General features: G+C 32.2%; 1 pseudogene; it reads left to right on the top strand.

Annotated features, from left to right (window-relative positions):
• The first annotated feature begins 8,201 nt into the window (after positions 1–8,201).
• LOC112790498 (pentatricopeptide repeat-containing protein At5g66500, mitochondrial-like) lies at positions 8,202–15,100 on the top strand (annotated as a pseudogene).
• Positions 15,101–19,690: the final 4,590 nt, after the last annotated feature.

Raw genomic sequence — 19,690 nt, 5'->3', positions numbered from 1 at the left:
TTTTCTTTCAGACTCATTCTCAGCCTCGATGATCTCTCTCTAACTCACTTTCTCTGCCTCTTAAGTCCGTCACTACGTCGCTCAGTATCGTCCCAAAAAATTATGTTATGTTATTATGTTGGAATATGTTTTTATGTTTTCTCCTTTTAAAATGTTATTTTTCATAACGAATATGTTATAAATTGTGTTGAATTATATTGAATCGATTATTTTATGATTATTATATTATGTCTTTTTGTGTTAATTTTTTTAAAAAATTTTCAAAGAATATTCGTAGATACCTAAGGATTTTTGTGTTAATTTTTTTAAAAAATTTTCAAAGAATATTCGTAGATACCTAAGGAAATCTGCGTTTCCTAAGGGGTAATTAAACAAGAACTTGCAATGACAGAGAAGGAATATGGCATTCTTTTTTGAATAGGAGTGAAGGATGGGAAGGAGGCTTCTCACGCTCCTTACTCATTACCATATCTAACTAGCAACAGGATCCAATCTAAGTCGATTTAAGAAGGGATGCGTGGACTTCATCTGCATTGGGCATTTAAGGTAATGAATCTAAGTCAGATTTGGGACCCTAACAATGGATTTTAGTTAATTTTACTTGCATTGAGGTTTTACTAGGCCCAAATATATCTTGGATTAATATTTTAAGTCATTGTTGTAGCAAATATTATACTATTTAATATTGTAACACTTAGTATATATAAAAGTTGGATATATTTATAAGATATTTTTTAATTCAATTTAAAAAAATTAATTATCTCTTTTTTAGTTTTAAATATTATTTTCTAATGTAACAAAAAGTTAAAAAATAACAATAATTACTCACATAATTAAAATAGATAATCTTAATATATACATGATACTATATATATCAAGGATTATTATATATGATATATAATTTTTTTCTGTAATGACTATTTATATAATTTATTGAACAATTTTTTCATCTTAATATTTAATAAATTTAACATATAAAATATTATTTAACATACAAAATAAGTAATTTAAGTCATTATCTAGGACAATAAGTATAATAGTGCAAATACTTATTTATTTATTAGTAGTAAAAAAATATGTAAATAATATAAATTGATATTTTTTTAGTATAAAAACAATAATAAAGGTTATGAATTAAGTTAATTACATAATTAAAAAATTATGAAGAATTTCTTAAATAATAATAAAATATAATATCACTATTTTCATATATTACAAAGTTTATGAAAAAAATTTAGATAATAAATCAATCCTCAATAGATTATACATTAATTCTATCAAAAAAATAAATAATTAATACATTGGATATTATTATTTACGTACTAAATTAATATATATATATATATATTATCGATTATTAAGTTTATAATTAATATTTAATCCAATTTTTGGTAATTAAAATTTAAATGATTGAAATTATTAAATGCTCAATATTTTGTATCGAACCAATTTATTTTTTATTGAAATTAAAAAAATGAATTGTTAATCAATTCTAAATTTAAATTTAAATTTGAGTAAGAAAATAAAAAAATATTTTAAATTTTATCTTACTAACTAGAATTAATTTTAAGATAAGAAATTATTTTGTACATCATATATATTGGAAAATAGTATGGTCATTTATTATTTTTTAATGGTAAATATTGGAAAATAAAATAGTGTAAGAAATTAGAAATAAATGTATTTACAAGTTTAGAAAATATTAATTTATTTTTCAATAGAATAAATCATATGTTAAATAATAAAAGTTGTTATTGGTTTCTCTTCACACTAACTAATACTCAATAATGGTGTTTCGGTATACTATGTTACCAAGAAATATTAATCAATCGATCTAATAACTTTTGTAATGACATAAGTTTATGAATTTGAAAATTTAGAAATCATTTCATAAAATGTGAAGTTTTAACAAGTAACAATGCTGATCATATTATTTTGATTTCAAGAATGAATATGATACCAACAAATAAAATTGTCCGAAGTAAATTTCAACAAAACAAAAGTCCATAAGTATTGCTATTAATGGAAAATGAATCTATTTTAAAGACAAATACAATTTTTTTTTACGGATTTTCTAACTTGGCAAGTCAATGACTAATCCATCACATATTGATGCTCTATTTATTAAGGGTTTGTCGCTAACTAATGGATTGTTATACATACAAGGCGATATTCAAACTCTAAATACTTGCTTAAACGGACAAATGAGATGACCCAATCCAAATTAATTAAAACAAATATTAATTATTTTTAAAGTAAAGTATCATTTTTGTCCCCAACATTTTGGGTAAATCCTATTTGTGTCCCTAACGTTTAATCGTCCTATTTTTATCCCTAACGTTTGTAAAAGTGATTCAATGTTATCCTGCCGTCAATTACACATCATGCGCACTTTAGTTTGAGTTTTAAAAATCTCTTCTTGAAGTTAGAATACAAATATCTGGAATAGAATCGATGATCCACTCCAAAAAATAGCTCATCAAAAATTGAAACTAATTCCTACAACATTTACATAATTCATTTTTCTAGGGACATAATTGAATCTAAACACAAATAGTGGGTATAATATTAAAATCGAACACATTCAAGTGAGATTTAATTGAGAATGAATACATCCAAGTAAAAATAATTGAAAAATATAATCTGATTTGTTAGTATAATTGATAGTGGGATAACATTGAATCACTTTTATAAACGTTAGGAATACAAATAGGATGATTAAAACGTTAGGGACACAAATAGGACTTATCCCAAACATTGAGGACAAAAACAATACTTTACTCTTATTTTTAATATTTTTAAGTTATAAAATATTTATAATAATAATAATTACTATAGATATTTTTTATTTAAATTTTAATAAACAAATTTTATATAATTTTATGTATTATCTCGTGCAGGACACGAAAACATATACTAGTTGGATGCAAAAATAAGTGAATAATTCCGTACAATGAATATATCATTTTTATAAATTATTAAATTTTATTAAATAAAAATTAAAAATCCAATAAAATAAATGTATTAATATATTTTAATAAATATTGAGCATATCAATAAATGAAATAAATAAAAATATTTCTATCTTTATATAATATATTTTAAAGTAATAGTACAATCGTTTATTTTAAATAAATGAATATAAAACATAAATTTTCATTAAAATCAATAAAAATTTTTATTTCACATTAAAGCTAAAAATCTTAAATAAATAATTTTGTTAAAATATTATTATGTAATATAAATTTATAAAAAATATTATTAAAAATATCTTTTTATTTATAATATTTATATATATTTATATAGAAAATTTAATTTTTTCATAATAATAATAGTAATAATAATAAAATAATAATAAGTTTAATTTTTTAATAATAATAATAATAATAATAATAATAATAATAATAATAATAATAATAATAATAATAATATACTTTTTGAGTTGTTTTGTTTATACGTGAAAAAATAGTAGAAATATAAAAGTCATATTATTGTTTTATATTTTTACCAGTAGAAATTGGTCGTGTTGAGACTTGAGACAGAGTAAGTACCTGTCGCGGTTCAAATTATGTTATCGTTCCTAATCTCCATTCTTAGAAGAAGTTCGTATATTATTATTATTATTATTATTATTATTATTATTAATAAAGAATTTGGCGAGAATTTGAAACATGATTCGACCTATGTTATTTGTATATTAAAATCAACTACTAAAATCAGTTATTAGTATAAAATACTGGAATATAAATACATGTTAAAAATAAACTAAATTATATTTAGTGATTAATTTTAATGTACGAATAGTATTTTTGAATAACTAGGTATATGATATAAATTGTGTGTCGCTCTGTGTCGTTGTTAAATCATTATGATTAGGTTTAGATAGGTCGGGTCTCGTTGATTCAGATTTCATTGTCATTCCTAGTTTTTGGATTTTTTTAAATAAAAAAAATTTTATATGCAATTTATAATATTTTTATCGATTTACACTCTATCACTTATTTTGTTTATAGCGTAAACAAAATAATATTGTGTATATTTCGTTCATACTATAAACAATACAATGCAATCGTATGATGTTTGTAATAACGTGCTTATCTCGTTCACAATGTAAACTAGATATATATAATCTTTTTGCCAAACTATCCTTTTCTTAAATCTCAATTATTGGGCATATTACTCACTAATTCAAAATCATATGATTTTCCATCCGAAACAAAAAAAAAATCATTGAAACTCTGATTTATATCAAATTTAGCGATGACCCTTATCAATTTCATTTTTTTTAAATCCTGTCTTCATACAACTCTTCGAACAATAACAATTAATCATCACAGTCCAATTTCACATTTCATTTATAAAAATTCCAATCTCAACAATATTCCGTAACATTTCTCTATATTCCAAAGAAATAATTTCACCAAACTTACCAAGAATTCATCTCACCACGGCCTCCGGCCCAAAACTCATCTACGTTCAAACAGTCACGGCCTCCGCCCCAAAATACACCACACCATATCAATAAATATAACTCAATTATATCACGGCCTCTGGCCAAAATTCATTCAATCATCTAGTTAATCTTTTACAAGCCACTACACTCCATAATAAATTCGAACTAAAAAATCACAATCACAAAAAATTAGACAGTCAAACAAACAATTACATATAGAACAGTTATGACAAGTAGTACAATTAACAGTTACACAGATTATCAATTAGGCAAACCAAGTAATTATGCATACCCAAACAATTGCAAACAAATGCAGTATGATGTATGCCTGTCTTACTGGCCGTGAGCTAATTTGTCGGTTAAAGTGCTAGACCCAACATATCCGGTAGCTAATTCGGACATTATCTCTCTATCATGCTTCCCAGGAGGAACATAAAGAAGGAAATCCTCAACCTTCCACCATCTCATTGGAGACAGCACTATTTAGGATATAGTTCTCATTCCATACGTATTTGTTGTTTTTCAGATGCAGGACGTGACATGCCTTGTTGAGTGTGCTGGATTTGCTTTCTTGGAAGTGAAGACTTAATTTCGGGGCTTATTTTCTGTGTTAGTCTTTGTAGTTTGTTCTCCATTTTTGTTCATTATGCTGTATATCTCTCTGTAGAGGATTATTTTGGAGAAACAGGAATTTATTGTTGTAGATATTTTTGTTGGGCTGTTTTTGTATATATATTCTAGCCAGCCTTTGCTTCGCTGGTCGAGCCTAGATTTTGATTATGTAACTATTCTTGGAACTCTACTTATATATGTATGTCTCTTTGGTTTTTCTGTTTATGCCTTTTAGCTTAACGCTTCTCGAGTGCGACGTAATTGTCTGGTCTTGGTTTTTGTTTAGCTTTTGTTTCCTTCAAGGCTTCTAGATACTATATCATTGCTATATTTATATGTATATATTTTGCTTTTAGAGGTCGTAGCGCCTCATCACCTTCGATTTATGACCTAGGCGTAAATCTCTGTGTGATAAGGTGTTACACACAATGCTGCATATCAGTGCATCAAATGAATTTGATCGATCAGGTTGTGTGCTAGTAAAATTAAAATGGATTTTAAAGCAGAAAAAATTTAAAACTTCTAACAAAACAATCCACCACATAATTTAAAGTTTCCAACAAAACAATCCACCACATAATGAAAAATTAAAAATCACAAACAATATTATCAGTTCTAAATTATTTAATAAGCAAATAGTTAATAAAAATAACAAGAAATTATCTTCTCTAAACAACTCAACAACAGCATTAATATTAGGATGATGAGCTGCCAAAAAAATACAACACACAAAAAATTTACTTAGAATAATTTTATGTCAACGAATAAGAACACAAATGAAAATTATTATTGACAATAACAAAGAAAAAAATACAAATACACATTAATAAAACAGAGAAAAGTGAAGAAAATAACTGAGTTATGCACCTTTGCACTCTGGAATGTCAATTTCACACGACACCTCCAACCCACTAACAAGACCAATCCAAATAAAAATTAAGTAATTAATTAAAATTTGGAGTTGAAAACAAAATTGAATAGTAGGGTTAGGGTTCAAAACTAAAAGGGGTTAGGGTTTCTATATTTTAAGTTATTAGACTAATCAAACAACAAATTACAGGTAGGCAACAATTCATAAATAGACAATAAATCATAAATTTTCAGTGAAAACAAATTAACACAATCAAGGCACTATGATCAACATTCTTATTAAAGCTACTAAAGTCTCCACAGAAAATATAAATATAACAAAATTAGAATATCAAAACAATTAGATAATCAATGAGTGAACAATTCAACCAAGGTCGTATTCAGGTAAACTAATGATACTGATTTTCTAGGAATAAAATAGAGAAGTCTAGGGTTAGGGTTTAGCAAATATCAACAAGGTAAAAAAAATAGAAGAAAGAAGAGAAGAAGATATACCTGGATGAAAGAGAAAGGGCAGCATCGCAGCTGACGGAGGTAAGCGGCGGCGGCAGCAAATGATAGAGGCATCAATTCGCAAGGGAGAACCATGGTAAAAACAAGCTTCAGTTGGACGCTCGTCGACGATAATGATGGCTGGGGTCGTGGGAAGCGGTCGACGATGGCAAAACGACAGTAAATGGTGGTGATGAGAGCTAGCGGCGAGAGAGAAAGAGAAAAGGGAGACAAGTGAGGTTGATGATGTTGCAGAAATAGAGGGGAAGGGTTCGCGAATTCGCCAGTAACGCACATCCTATGACCAAAACGACACGTTTCATTTAATTACTGTACCATCGGATTTTTTCGCTTCTGAATCTGACGGTAATGATCACGCTAATTTTTCTTTTTTTCTCTCTTATTATTACTGGCGAATTTACCGTTGGAATCCGAATCTGATGATAACTTTTTTACCCAATAAATTTATTACCAAATTTACTAGTAAATTCGTTGCTAACCTCCGACACTAAATCTGATTGTATTTAATGTTTTTCATGTAGTGTTTTGACACTTCCAATTATGACAATTATTTAATATTTTAAAGGCTTTTATGTTATATTCGCTTAGCACACAGATGCATGAATTATGTTACAGGTGCAAGATTTATGTTTCCTATGGTAGTACTTATTCTTTACAAAGGTGTGAATTATGAATTTGATAAAAAGTGAATTAGATCTTTGAATATATAAATATCTTTATGCGCATTTTTGTGCGAGGATGAAGGGATTGTATCTATCATCTCTCTAACAATAGTTAACTTCTCAGGACAAAGTGTACGTTTCTTCGGACGCATTTCTAATGTAAGCATTTTTTGCTCCTTTGAAGCGTTTTACATACAAAAGAATGATGTTATGCTTTTGAGGTATGATATTATGTTGTAATATGCTTCTAAAGTAGTCTGTTGAGACTTAACTTCTAAGGTTATTTTACTTTAAGTTTAGGCTTTTTTAGGTTTAGGTATTTCCAAATGTGATTACATTAAGAAAAAAAATTTTCCTTAATATATTAAACATTAGGTTAATAGTCAAATTAGTCTTTAAAAGATAAGATATTTTTTAAATTTGTTCTTGAAAGACTTTTTCAATCAAATTTGTTCTTCAAAGATTACGAATTAATTATATCTGTTTTTCAGTTACTCCACTCACAATTTTAGTCAATGATTGACGATATGAAATGTTAACTGATAGCATACATGACATATAACATGTTCAATTAGACGTTAACTAAATATGTTTACGAAAATCTATCAATTTAGTCACTAGGTCATATTAGGAATAGGATTTTTGTAATTGGAAAAAGTGACTAAATTAATAAATTTTCATAAACATATTTGGTCAATATCTAATTAGACATATCATGTATTATATATAACATTTTACAACATTAATCTTTGAAGAAAATTGTTAATGAAGTGACTAGAGGACAAATATAATTAATTCGCAATCTTTGAAGGACGAATTTGATTGAAAAATCTTTCAGTGATAAATTTTAAAAAATGTCTTATTTTTCAAGAACTAATTTGATTATTAACCCATTAAAAATTAGATATCATTTAATGAAATTATTAAATTGTATTTGTATTATTATCAAAACTTAATTTGAGATGCTAGTGGGGCTAATAGTAGGACCATACCAGTTACAATAGAATAAGATTACTTGTTTGATGAGTTTACCAGATACTGAACTCTGAAATCTCCTTCAACAACCCACACTACAAGAAAACCGGTCTGTTGCGCGCACTTTTTTCTTGTCACACTTTTATAAAAGTGGCAATTAATAAGAGATTTAACGGCATTTTAGATTTCATGCTTACCAAAGCGTGATTATAGAGAGAAATCTTTTAAAGCGTGGCGAAATATTTTTCATTGTCACATTTTTGAAGTGTCCCTATTTTTTCTAACTCTTTTGACACCCATAAAAAGCGTGGCAACAAGGTTCCCAGGACCTTTTTCAAAAAACTGTCACTGAGAAAAGGCTCTCGATTCACTCTACTCTATTCTCCCTACGTCGGCACTCCTTCCGTCTCTCCTGTAAACCCCTATTCCTCCCTCGGCGGTGACTCCCTCTGGCAAGGCCTCCCTTGGCGCGCTCTATCTCGCAAACCCTCAATCGTCGCTCCTCCCTCCATCGCTCAGCACCCGCTGCCGTTGCCGTCTCCCTCTCCCACACTCGTCGCACCTCTGTTTCCTCTCTCAACCCTCCTCTTCGCCACCCGTTAGCGCCAACCGTCAGCCATGTTCAGCATTGGCAGCGCCGTGGTAAATTATTTGGTCAAATTTTTCCTTGATCTTATTTTTTGTTTTTGAATTTGATTTTTTGTTTTCGATTTCTTGGTTTTTCATATTTTCTAATTTTTCTAAACTATTTTTTTTTCTATTCTGATATTTGGTTTAGGTTTTGTTTCTAAACTTCTTGATATTTGGTTCTGTTCTGCTGCTGCTGTGGTAGTGCTCAGCTGCTGCTATGTGGTGCTGAACTGCTACTGCTTTGCCTGTTCTGTTCTGCTAGTTTTTCTACATCATATAAGCAGGTTAATTTTTTCATACTTTAAGCATTCACGGTTAGGGTTTTGATTTTGTTTAATTTTTGTTGATTGGTATTGATGGTTTTATTTATTTGTTCAGAGTTTCCAGTCTTTGGGTTTTATTTGGTCTAATGTTTCGTTCTTATGCAAATGTGAAAAGGGAGATCTTTTGTTTTTGGGTTTTATTGGGTTTGATGTTATGTTTTCTTGGTTCTTACTTATTCTAGTGTTGTGTTTAGTCTGTAATTTTTGGATTTTATTTGGTTCGATGTTTGTTTTTATGCAAATGGTAAAAAGCTATTGAGGATCATACTCATCTTCAAGAATTGAAAGATTAGTTATAAGTGTGATTAGTTCAGAAACCCGACATGGCGGCATAATGTTTCATTTCAATTAAATATACATGTATTAAAAAATGAAGATAAAAGATGCACCATGACAAAAATCAGTGTGAAATGATAGTACAGAATTGTTTTCGTATTAAACTTCATTTCTGTATTAATATTATTTGTGTTGGAAGAGAATGTTCATTGAATAATTGGCTTGTTAATATATATTCCCAGTACTTCTATTTGGTTTTCATTGATTCCTACGATTTTCATATGTAGCTACTGCTCAAAAAATTCTATTAATTCTTCTCATGTATTCCTGAACACAGTGAAGTCTTTTTGGATTCCTGAACACAGTGAAGTCTTTTTGGATTTTGCTCCAAGTTCTGTCTCAAAACTGAATGAGAAAGATAACTACACCAGGAAGCATTGCCAGCTCATTGTTGTCCGAGCATACATGTTGCCATTGATGCATGTCTGGTGTTTGGTATTACTATTTCATTTGTTGTATGTTCTAAGTTTAATTTATTTTAGGCTTTTGATAGTTCTTTATCTGCTGATGCTGCCACTGCCACTGCCACCTCTTATATTTTGCCTCTGCAGCAGTGTTGCTCCACTGCTGGTGAGCCAGTCTGCTGCGGTAGTCCTTCTTAACTTAGTTTTCTTCATGCAATAAATCAATATGAAATATTGTTTATTAGAGTACTTTTAGCTTGCTATTCAATCTTAATCCAAATAATTCTATGGAGACAATAAAAGTAGTGGTTTTTACCAATATTATTGCCATGTCTTCACTTATTATGGTGTTGTTTGTTAGATCTGTTTCAAGTAGCCTCTTTTTCAACTTCTATGGAAATTCATGCCCAGTTATAGACGTGGTTGTGAGAAATGTAGGTAGCTCTTCCTCTTCTTCTGATCTTTCCATTCTTGGAAAGATTTTTCACTTGTTTTTTTATTTCTTTGTAGAGGTTAGTGTATGTTACTGTTATAAATTATATTATATTTTATATATGTTATGTGTGAATTATTCAAGATTAAAGGAGAAAAAGAGATTGATTTAGTAAGTAAAATGGAATTGATTTGACTCGTTTAAGTCACTTAAAAATTTAAACTTACTGAAGTATTCCTTTGAGCCTAATTAATTTATTTATTTGGTTAGAGTTTAGCTCATTATATGTGAGATATATAGTTCTCTTAGTACGTTAATTTATTTTTTATGTTTTCTTTTTAGTTAATGATTTATAATACTCAAAACCAAGACCTTATTTAAGAGGAATAAGTGATGAACTACTTAAAATAACTATGCATTGTGGCAATCATATTTCAGTACTACTATATATTCTGGTTGTAGTTAAACTTATTACAAGAAGCAGAGTTTACAGGAACTTTGCTAAAAGAACTCATGTAGACCTTATTAACTGGCTGGTATGTCTTTGCAATTCATATTGAGAAGGACTAATGACTAATGCATTAGTGCAGAGTTGCGCTGAGAGCATACAGAGATTGCTAGAGTCGCGCTGGGAGGCTGAGAAGACCGTGAAGATATGTGAGGAAGGTGGAATCATCATCAAGGAAGGAGAGCGTGCAAGGGTTTTGGCTATTCTTTGGAAGGAAAATAGCGCCAAAAACTATGAAAAGAAGCAAACAAGTAAGAAGGAGGTAGGCCAAAGTGTTTACGAGCGCAAGAAATCCCTCAGGTCAGGTGCTAAGTTCTGTAATAAATGAAAATAGCGTTCTAGAATGTTAGGGATTTGGGGGGCATGGGTAAGGCTGAAATGGTGAAAGGGTTATGCAAAAAATATAAATTGGGGTTCATTAGATTGATGGAAACAAAAGGGAGTGCTTTTCTTATCAGATCTCAAGTATTTTGGGCTACAAGTTAATTAGTCCCAAATACAGAGTAATTCACCTGCTGAGTTGACTGATTCCACCAAAGCCCACTACATGTCGTAGACTTATAGGATGAACTATTAGCGGTAGTTGATACTTTTCTATTTATTTATTTATTTTTTAAATTTTTTGGGAGAGGGTAGTTCAATAGTTGATACACTTCAGTTCTGCTACACACAATATTTGTAGTGTTATAAATTTTCACTCACCAAAAAGCAATAGTTGAGTAGTTACATATTCTTGAAATGGAAATGATATTTTAACTCTCAATTGCTAGTATTTTAAGGGACAAAACATGTAGACTCACACCGTGTATCAAAATTAATTACACAACGTGTATATTAAATATTAGTCATTAACCAATCATTCTGTATAAAAATATATGTTTGATTTTTCGTTTATTGCAGCTTTGGTTAATAATTTAATATATCATTTAATTATTCTAAATTTGATTATTTGATTGAAAAAATATGTAAATATTCGTAATGATATCTAATAATAAATGAATGATGTGTTGTCCCAAGATTCAATTAGAAAAGTGATATTTCAAATATGGTGCACTAACAAGATTCCTGATGCTGCGCTTCCAGAAGGAGAAGACCATGAAGACCACCTGAGGAGCACTACTTCTACCAGAGGATCGCCGTGCCTGGTCGTCGTGGAGCTAACATCGGCGAGCTACCTCAAACACTCCCTATCATCGGTTAAGCCATCGGACCGCAGTGGAGCTCTCCTCTCGGCGTCTCTGGTCGCTTCTGGCGTGGTTCCTGATCAGTTCCGACAGGCTCTGCAAGAGTTCTGAGTGCTACGTCGTGCGTGCTGGTGGGTTTGTTTGAGATGATTGATTCTTGGTACTGTGAACGAAGTGGCAAACGCAGCGTTGTTGTGCAATCTTCTCTCCCGGTAACTTCCTCATGGCCGAATTGACACTCTGTTTGGCCCCGTCTCTCTATGCTGGCCCTGCCTTTCGGAATTGAGATGATGGTTTGAATCTGCTGGCTGGAGTTGTCTTGTTCTTGGTTGGTTTCAAAATGCTCATTGATTCGGTCCTATTTTACCTCCAAAACCAACTTCACATATAAAATGTTCGATGAAATGCTCCATAGAGACATTTCCCTTGTAAACTCCCTCATCACCTCATATGTTCGCCGTGGAGACCTTGCCGCTGCATGGACCCTCTTCTGTGATGTGCGACGCACACGCTCTGACCTTGATGCACACACCTTCACCCCTGTTCTTCGTGCGTGCTCTTTGTTACCACTCTCTAAGCGTGGCAAACAAGTCCACACACACATGATCAAGACCGGTGCAGATATTGGAACTGTGGCAAAAACTGCACTGATGGACATGTATTCGAGATATGGGTATTTGGAACACTCCAAAAGGATCTTTGAAGAGATGGTTCACAGGGATGTTGTTGCTTGGAATGCTTTGCTTTCGAATTTCTTGAGGCACGATCTACCCCTTGAAGCACCAAGTGTTCCAAGAGAAATGGGAAAGGAGAATGTTGAGCTCAGTGAGTTCACACTTTGTTCTGTGTTGAAATGTTGTGCTTCTTTGAAGGCCGTGGAATTGGGTAGACAGGTTCATGGTTTGGTGGTGTCCATGGGGCGTGATTTGGTTGTGCTGAGCACTGCTCTTATTCATTTTTACTCCACTGTTGGATGTATTGATGATTCTTTGAAAGTTTTCTATAGTTTGAAGGGTTGGAAAGATGACATGATGTATAACTCTTTGGTTTCTGCGTGCGTCAGGAATAGGAGGTATGATGAAGGGTTCAAAATTCTGAGCTTGATGAAGCCTAATGTGGTTGGTCTTACCAGTTCTCTGGTTGGCTGCTCTGAGAATCTGGATCTATGGGTAGGTAAACAGATTCATTGTATCACGATACGTCAAGGTTTCACTTATGAAACTCAACTGTGCAATGCCTTGTTGGACATGTATGCTAAATGTGGGAAGATTTCCCATGCTCGATCATTGTTTGATGGAATTTGTCGGAAGGATGTGATTTCCTGGACATGTATGATTGATGCATATGGTCGGAATGGGCGTTGACATGAAGCTGTTGAGCTGTTTGAGCAGATGATGGAGGATGGCAATAAGGCGATTCCGAACTCTGTGACTTTTTTGTCCTTGTTGTCGGCTTGTGCTCACTCTGGATTGGTGGAGGAAGGTAAAAAATGCTTCAATTCGTTGAAGGAGAAATATGGTCTTGAACCAGATCCAGAGCATTATGCATGCTTCGTAGATATCTTACGCCAAGCCAGTAACATGGAAGAAGTTTGGTCAGCATATCAAAATATGATTGAGCAAGGTACTAAGCCTACTGTAGGAGTATGGATAGCATTGCTGAATGCTTGTAGTCTTAATCAGGATGTTGAAAGAGGTGAATTTGCTGCAAAGCATCTCTTGCAGATGGAGCCTGATAACGCTAGCCATATTGTGCTTGTATCAAATTTTTATGCAGCCATTGGAAAGTGGGATTATGTAGATGAGTTGAGAAGCATGATGAGGACAAAAGGGTTGGTCAAGGAAGCTGGCAATAGCTGGATTAATGTTTCGGCCTTCAGTTAATCTATAATGTTCTTCACTATAATGCTTGGTTAATCTATAATGTTCTTCACTATATACCATGCAGGAAAAACCACACTTTGTTCCAATTTGTACCAAATGAGAAGCAGGAATTATTTGTCTTACGTTGGTTCATGCTATAGTTTGATGCTGCCTGATTTTTTTATAGATACACTTCTCTTCCTCTGTAGGTCAAGGCAGCTAACAAGCTTCTGAAGACAATTCCACAAGATGGTGTTGGAAAAAAGGTCGATGGGGTGCCTGTGTTTAGTGCCAGAACTTAGACATTGCAATTGCAACTAAAGATGGAATTCAATGGTGCATGTTTCTTATCTTCTTTGTTACATATGACCCTAGTGTTATTTTCACAATTTGTTGTATGAAATTTAGTACCCATCATATGAATATGGATTTTGAATTGAAGGGTACCTCTCAATTTTTTCCCCAGAGAAGTGATTCAACAGGAATATCTCGTGTTTCTTGTTCAATTGTATGGATATGAAATAATAGTTGCTTTATCATAGCCTGCTTATTTTTGCCATTAATTTTTTCTTCTTTTTGGGTGTGTATTTTGGTTTTTGACCTTTTTGGCATTTTATTTTTCATCTTTACAATGGTTGTGAGCTGAAAATTTTTCTGTTTGGTTTGAAATTGTTTTGGTTGTTTACCCATTCCATTATACCTAATGGTTGTAGAATATCTATAATGTATGATAAGAAAAGCACATAACAGAGTATACATTATGCTTACACTTCCTTCTTTTTCCTTTTTTCTTTATGCTGGATCTATCAGGTATACTCCCTATTTTTTTGATAAAGGCGTGCTTGATAACATTCTTGAAGAAGCTGTTGATCAACATTTCCATACATTAATCCAAACTCGACACTTGCAGCGACGGCGAGATGTGGTTGATGACAACTTAGCAGCAGAAGTGATTGAGGAAATGAATGATAGTTTAGGGGATCCTCCAGAGGTAGGATTCATTTAGTGACATTTTATACTAGAAAGAGAGAAATTTTGTGAAGAAGAATATGATGTTGCTTATTGCATGACTCTGATATTACACAATTTTTTGCAATCATAAAAGCACTGAGTATGATCCTTCTTTATTAATCTTCTCATTTCTCTTGGAAAATTGTAAAGTTTAGTTTTTTTTTTCCCCTGTGATAGGTTCAGGAAGTCCTCGATGAAATGGGCCATCCAAGTATACCACTAAGTGTTATTTCAAAAGCTGCAGAACTCCATTTCCATTATACTGTTGACAAGGTAATCCTGGGTAATAGGTGGTTGCGGAAAGCAACAGGCATACAACCAAAATTTCCCTATATGGTTGACTCGTTTGAGAGAAGGTACATTCCATGTTGGTTTTATCCTTTTAAACTGATTTAAAATCCAAATTCAGTGGTTTCCTAGTTACGTCGATCTTATCATATATGTAAAATTAACAAATATTCGCAAGTCTGCCCAAGAATAAACAATAGTTATTCTTTCAGGTTAAATTGAATTCAGTTTATACTTTCACTTGTCGAAAGTTTGATTTAGCTTGTATTTTGAAACGCTGCTACCTTTTGGGTTCATCTACTATGGTTTTATTGTCAACAACAGAGCATAACTATTCTGCCTTTGCTGGAAATAAGTTTTCCAAGTGAGGTTTTTTATTTCCCATACAGTGATTTGTAACTTTTTTTATGGTTCTGTAGAAGTGAAGCTTCTTTTTGTTGAGGATTCAGATTCAAGTAGCTATCTTGATAACTCTAAAGGGGAAGATGATAGAAACATTCTGAATGCATTGACTCCTCTTGTTTCAATTTGGATGATAACAATTCTATAATCGAAGACTCTCGTCCCAAATTTAGGCTACCTTTTGGTGGTTGGTTTCACCAAAAATAGCAGGAAAAGGTAGAATCCTCGAGAAAAGGGGTACACAAAGAAGATTCAGGACTGAGTCCCTTCCTTCCGAAAGTAACAATGATTGGTCTATCTACAGAGGAAGCCAACCAGATGAGCAAACCTAGTTTGAAAAACCAAATGGAGAATTTAACAAAAGAGTTGGAGAAGTCAGAGTTAGATAATGTGAGTGGTAGTGGTAGCAGTGAGGGCAATGTAGAAGATAGAGATCCACTTTTGTAGCAAACATTGGCAGGGACGAATCCAGAAATAATATTATGGGGGGCCAATAACTCATATAATATTAAAAATTATGTAAAAAAATTATATAATATAAGATATATTACAAAAATATATCGACAGAGAATATATTTTAAAGTAAAAAAAATATGCATATACTTTTTACTAACGAAGTTGTCGATTTTTCGTATCATAAAATTCACCGATAATGGAATTTGTGTCAAATTTTTCAGTAATTTTCTTTTCAATATAATTAAAAGACAATTAACAAGAAATTCATCTTTTATTTTGTTTCTAAGTTATTTTTCACAATATTCATAGTTTAAAAAGATTTCTTAATTGTAGCAGTTGAAACAGAGAGAATTAATATCAAATGAATAAAAAAAGACGGCCACAAGAAGAAAAAGAATTCACTTTATGAGATTTGAAAATTTTTATTTAATTAAAAAATATTAGTAATAATATCTTTTTCAGATTTCTTTAATATTGTTACTTACTTTTTAGATATTAAAAATTATTAATATTTAAATTAGACTGGACTTTTATTTATATTAGACTAAATACTAAATAATTTTTTTAAAAAAATTAAATTATACATAATAACTTATTACAATTAAAAAAAGTTGGGGGAGCCGAAGCCGCCACTCGCCCCCCCCCTACAGTAAACGATTTACGAAAGAAATGTGCTATTCTTCTATCATCTTTCTCGAAAAGCCAACAAAGGGACCCCCAACCATGGGAGGATATAGCGCAGCGCCTTGTTTTGGAAAGTCCAAATAAAGAAGCTGGTGTAGGCGCGACAAGAGCAGACTTCCAACGTCTGCTTTTTGAATTACACAATCCAACAAAAAGCGACGTCTATCTTCGGGTTTTACAAGCTCTCGAGAAGCATCCCCGCTAATGGGGCAACGTCAGTCCCTGAACATTGGTGATTATTATTCTGGTATTGCAACAAAAGGACCTGGTCGCTGGATTCGTGGAGGAACCAACTGAAACCTTAAATTTATATAAAGACAACTCCATTTGCAGTTGCAACCTTTCAGGTAATTGTGCTCTTGTGGATATTTTTGTTTGTCTCCACAATAAAATATAGAGGGGATTTGTTAGAAACTAACAGGTTAAAACGTTTCTGAGAAGAAATAAACTTATAATTAGATAGAGATGCATAATGCCACTGCATACTATGAGCTTGAGATTGGGGCTGGTCAATGTTGTAAATTATTTATATTTCTTTCCTTGTAATCCATCAATATGGCCCATTTTGTTGACTTTTTGGATGAATTGAAACTATAAATCTTAGAGACTATCGCCTTCTATATTAATGCTGTTTCGATTTTTTTATCAATACACACGTCTTGATAGTTATACTTGCATGGATGATTTTTATACGACGTCTATGGTTTAGTAAAATTATTTACCTTATTAAAAGAAGAATGAAGCTTCACCCTTTTTATCTTTCAAAAAGATCTTTCCACTAACTAACTTGGATTGGTCGAATAATTTGCTTACTTGTCTGCTTAAGTAAGTGTTGGAGATTTAAATTCTGTCTTATGTATATAACAATTTACTTATTAATAATAAATTCTTAAATAGAATTTTAATCTAAGGTGAATTAATTCTTGGCCAACAAGTTGGAGGACTATGTGAGAATTGAGAAATAATAATAATAATAAAAGATTAAAAAAAAAAGCCTTCCTCTGAGTGAATAAGAAAGGAGAATTCCCCTTGGCCAATAATACATAAAATGTGTCTTTGTTTTCAACAGCAAAAAACGAGTATTTTTCAGCTTACTTGATTGAGTAATACTCACTATAGCTAATGGTAGTGCAATTGTCATTGTAAGTTTGATCTCATGTGAAAGTGTGGAACTCAAGTAGTGGAGCATATATATTGCATGATGATTAGAAGCACTTAAGCACATGCCAGAAAACCTCATGCCTGTATCGGCTCTATTTACAAAATACCTTTCATAGTTTTGTTAATGGGGTTTCTTAGTGCTTTTCTAGTAGTTGTGATATTGAAATATGAGAAGTGTTAGGCCAGTATATTTTGTGATTTGTAGTCATTAATTAGTCATTAGTGTGAGATTACTCTTTTTTTTTTAGCAAAGGACAAATAGGTCCCTGACGTCCTTAAAAGTTAGACGGATCATACCGTCTAAATACCTCCCTCAGACCTAATGGAAGAGTCTGATGTGACTCGCGTAATGCTTGTTATGCGTACGTGTGGGTCACGCGTACGTATCGCCTGGCAGACTGGCAGACTTCCCTCCCACGCGTAAGCATCGCCAGTCATCCTTGAAGGAACCAGTCTGTGGAGAATATGAAACAAGAGAGTATGAATCAAAAGGATAGTCATCCTTGAGCCACATATCACCATTATTAGCGAAGGCAATAGGTCGGAGGCGGTCCGGGAACCTCAAGCCAAAATAAGAGTTGATATCAATGTAGAATGAAAGGCTCCAAGAGTGCTGCACGTCGTAGTCTCGCATGAACCACGTCTTCAATATTGCGGCTGCAGGGGCAACAAAGCAGAGGCAGAGGCAACCTTTGAGAACCCCGAGAGTGATGCCAGAGAGGCTGTGAATATAGTGGGCGTCGAAGTAGGAGGGGGGTGGCACCCATTTGAACTCATTGGTGTGGAGGTCAAAGGAGCATATCAACTGACAAAGGTGGGTGGTGGTGGGTTGAGCGAGCCAATGAAGAGCACTGTTGAGTGAGGGGTGAAAGGAGGCGTTGGGCCTCGGAGTCGCAAGGGCAAAAGCACTCCGAATTGTGGTCCAGGCCTTGTCCCCCACGCTGTATAATTCAGCCACAAATTGGTTATGGCGAGTGTACGTGCGTCTCACACGCATACGCGTGACAAGCATTACGCGAGCCACGTCAAATTTTCTGTTGGGTCTGACGGAAGCATTTGAATGGAGGGACTGATCCGTATAAGTTTTAAGGACACCAGAGATTTAAAAGTATTTTTCAATAGTCAGGAACAAAAATGTCTGCGAAAAAAAAGGTCAGAAACCAATTTGTCCTTTACTTTTTTTTGCTAGTTAAATGCTGACTAAATTTTAATAAAAGTGCTAGTCTCCTAGACTTTCCCTTAAAATATTTATACACACATTTTCTGCATATAACTCTTAATTCATTAGAGAACTTGATAATTATGCAAATTATTATTTTTTTAATTTAATCGTGATTTATCCTCATTTTAAATATATTTTACATATTATTGCTATATCAATAGAAATATAGAATATTTAACTTTCATTCATATTTGTAAATCGCCACCCAAAAAATACATTTAGTTACATTTTTTTTTAAATTACACGGTTAGTATATTAATCTTTTTTTTTTGTTGGCACAAAACAACTTTAAAAATTCTTATATTAGGTATATGGTATGTTTATGTCACCCACAATGTTTGAATCACGACAAACCGAGATTTATCAATCTGAAAAGTTGGTTTGGGTATCCTCGAACTCGCATCTTTTTAAAATATATTTTGAGCTTTTAGTCTTTTTACTATATTTGTCAACTCTCCTAGCTTAGTCTATCAATTGATATCTAAGTCATGGATATTGGACCCTCACCATCAACATATTGGTGAAGTGAGCAATAGTTAGTGACTAACAAAAAAAAATGACTGGTTAAAGATTAATTCATTGTTGGCTAATGGGTTGTTACATGCATAAAGTAAGATTTAAATTTCTGACACTTATTTAAGCAGACAAATGAGCTAATTACTCGACCAACTCAAGTTGATTAGATAACATCTTCATCTATC

Source organism: Arachis hypogaea, chromosome 3 (genome assembly GCF_003086295.3).
Source record: "Arachis hypogaea cultivar Tifrunner chromosome 3, arahy.Tifrunner.gnm2.J5K5, whole genome shotgun sequence".
Lineage (NCBI taxonomy): Eukaryota > Viridiplantae > Streptophyta > Magnoliopsida > Fabales > Fabaceae > Arachis > Arachis hypogaea.
The sequence above is the reverse complement of the archived record's forward strand: the minus strand, read 5'-3'. Positions and strand labels throughout refer to the sequence as shown.